The sequence below is a fragment of the Chiloscyllium plagiosum genome, unplaced genomic scaffold, assembly GCF_037043375.1.
Source record: "Chiloscyllium plagiosum isolate Xiang-an unplaced genomic scaffold, Cpla_swu_hap1 HiC_scaffold_104, whole genome shotgun sequence".
NCBI lineage: Eukaryota > Metazoa > Chordata > Chondrichthyes > Orectolobiformes > Hemiscylliidae > Chiloscyllium > Chiloscyllium plagiosum.
In genome coordinates this window covers 100001-103091 of record NW_028270243.1, presented here as the reverse complement: position 1 = coordinate 103091, position 3091 = coordinate 100001, and positions in this window count along the sequence as shown.

Below are 3091 nucleotides of genomic sequence, written 5' to 3'. Positions count from 1 at the left end.
AGAGAGAGAGAGAGAGGGGGGAATGTGGGAGAGAGAGAGAGAGTGAGGGGGAATGTGGGAGAGAGAGACAGAGGGGGGGGGGAATGTGGGAGAGAGAGAGAGGGGGGAATGTGGGAGAGAGAGAGAGGGGGAATGTGGGAGAGAGAGAGAGAGGGGGAATGTTGGAGAGAGACAGAGAGGGGGGAATGTGGGAGAGAAAGAGAGGGGGAATGTGGGAGAGAGAGGGGGGGGGAATGTGGGAGAGAGAGAGAGAGAGGGGGGAATGTGGGAGAGAGAGAGAGGGGGAATGTGGGAGAGAGAGGGGGGGGAATGTGGGAGAGAGGGAGAGGGGGAATGTGGAGAGAGAGAGAGAGAGGGGGGGGAATGTGGGAGTGAGAGAGAGAGGGGCGAATGTGGGAGAGAGAAGGGGGGGAATGTGGGAGAGAGTGAGGGGGGAATGTGGGAGAGAGAGAGAGAGAGAGGGGGGGAATGTGGGAGAGAGAGAGAGGGGAATGTGGGAGAGAGGGAGAGGGGGAATGTGGGAGAGAGGGAGAGGGGGAATGTGGGAGAGAGAGAGAGAGAGGGGGAATGTGGGAGAGAGAGAGAGGGGGAATGTGGGAGAGAGAGAGAAGGGGAATGTGGGAGAGAGGGAGAGGGGGAATGTGGGAGAGAGAGAGAGGGGGAATGTGGGAGAGAGAGAGTGAAAGGGGAATGTGGGAGAGAGAGAGAGTGGGGGAATGTGGGAGAGAGAGAGTGAAAGGGGAATGTGGGAGAGAGAGAGAGTGGGGAATGTGGGAGAGAGAGAGGGGGGGGGAATGTGGGAGAGAGGGAGAGGGGGAATGTGGGAGAGAGAGAGAGGGGGAATGTGGGAGAGAAAGAGAGAGGGGGAATGTGGGAGAGAGAGAGGGTGGGAATGTGGGAGAGAGAGAGAGAGGGGGGGAATGTGGGAGAGAGAGAGAGGGGGGAATGTGGGAGAGAGGGGGGGGGAATGTTGGAGAGAGAGAGGGGGGAATGTGGGAGAGATAGAGAGAGGGGAATGTGTGAGAGAGAGAGGCGGTGGGAATGTGGGAGAGAGAGAGAGAGGGGGAATGTGTGAGAGAGAGAGAGAGAGGGGGGGAATGTGGGAGAGAGAGAGAGTGAGGGGGAATGTGGGAGAGAGAGAGACAGAAAGGGGGGGGAATGTGGGAGAGAGAGAGAGGGGGGAATGTGGGAGAGAGAGAGGGGGAATGTGGGAGAGAGAGAGAGAGGGGGAATGTTGGAGAGAGAGAGAGAGGGGGGAATGTGGGAGAGAAAGAGAGGGGGAATGTGGGAGAGAGAGAGAGGGGGGGAATGTGGGAGAGAGAGAGAGGGGGGAATGTGGGAGAGAGGGGGGGGGAATGTTGGAGAGAGAGAGGGGGGAATGTGGGAGAGATAGAGAGAGGGGAATGTGTGAGAGAGAGAGGCGGTGGGAATGTGGGAGAGAGAGAGAGAGGGGGAATGTGTGAGAGAGAGAGAGAGAGGGGGGGAATGTGGGAGAGAGGGAGAGGGGGAATGTGGGAGAGAGAGAGAGAGAGGGGGGGAATGTGGGAGTGAGAGAGAGAGGTGCGAATGTGGGAGAGAGAGGGGGGGGGAATGTGGGAGAGAGTGAGGGGGGAATGTGGGAGAGAGGGAGAGGGGGAATGTGGGAGAGAGGGAGAGGGGGAATGTGGGAGAGAGAGAGTGAAAGGGGAATGTGGGAGAGAGAGAGTGAAAGGGGAATGTGGGAGAGAGAGAGAGTGGGGAATGTGGGAGAGAGAGAGAGGGGGGGAATGTGGGAGAGAGGGAGAGGGGGAATGTGGGAGAGAGAGAGAGGGGGGAAATGTGGGAGAGAAAGAGAGAGGGGGAATGTGGGAGAGAGAGAGAGGGGGGAATGTGGGAGAGAGGGAGAGGGGGAATGTGGGAGAGAGAGAGAGAAAGGGGAATGTGGGAGAGAGAGAGGAGGAGGGAATGTGGGAGAGAGAGAGGGCGTGAATGTGGGAGAGAGAGAGAGGGGGGAATGTGGGAGAGAGACGGGGGAAATGTGGGAGAGAGAGAGGGGGAATTGTGGGAGAGAGAGGGGGGGAATGTTGGAGAGAGAAAGGGGGGGAATGTGGGAGAGATAGAGAGAGAGGGGAATGTGTGAGAGAGAGAGGCTGTGGGAATGTGGGAGAGAGAGAGAGGGGGAATGTGAGAGAGAAAGAGAGAGAGGGGGGGGAATGTGGGAGAGAGAGAGAGTGAGGGGGAATGTGGGAGAGAGAGAGACAGAGAGGGGGGGGAATGTGGTAGAGAGAGAGAGAGGGGGAATGTGGGAGACAGAGAGGGGGGGGAATGTGGGAGAGAGAGAGAGAGAGAGGGGGAATGTGAGTGAGAGAGAGAGAGAGAGGGGGGGAATGTGGGAGAGAGAGAGAGTGAGGGGGAATGTGGGAGAGAGAGACAGAGGGGGGGAATGTGGGAGAGAGAGAGAGGGGGGAATGTGGGAGAGAGAGAGAGGGGGAATGTGGGAGAGAGAGAGAGAGGGGGAATGTTGGAGAGAGAGAGAGAGGGGGGAATGTGGGAGAGAAAGAGAGGGGGAATGTGGGAGAGAGAGGGGGGGGAATGTGGGAGAGAGAGAGAGTGAGGGGGGAATGTGGGAGAGAGAGAGAGGGGGAATGTGGGAGAGAGAGGGGGGGAATGTGGGAGAGAGGGAGAGGGGGAATGTGGGAGAGTGAGAGGGGGGGGGAATGTGGGAGTGAGAGAGAGAGGGGCGAATGTGGGAGAGAGTGAGGGGGGAATGTGGGAGAGAGAGAGAGAGAGAGAGGGGGGGAATGTGGGAGAGAGAGAGAGGGGAATGTGGGAGAGAGGGAGAGGGGGAATGTGGGAGAGAGGGAGAGGGGGAATGTGGGAGAGAGAGAGAGAGGGGAATGTGGGAGAGAGAGAGAGGGGGAATGTGGGAGAGAGGGAGACGGGGAATGTGGGAGTGAGAGAGAGAGGGGGAATGTGGGAGAGAGAGAGTGAAACGGGAATGTGGGAGAGAGAGAGAGTGGGGGAATGTGGGAGTGAGAGAGTGAAAGGGGAATGTGGGAGAGAGAGAGAGTGGGGAATGTGGGAGAGAGAGAGAGGGGGGGAATGTGGGAGA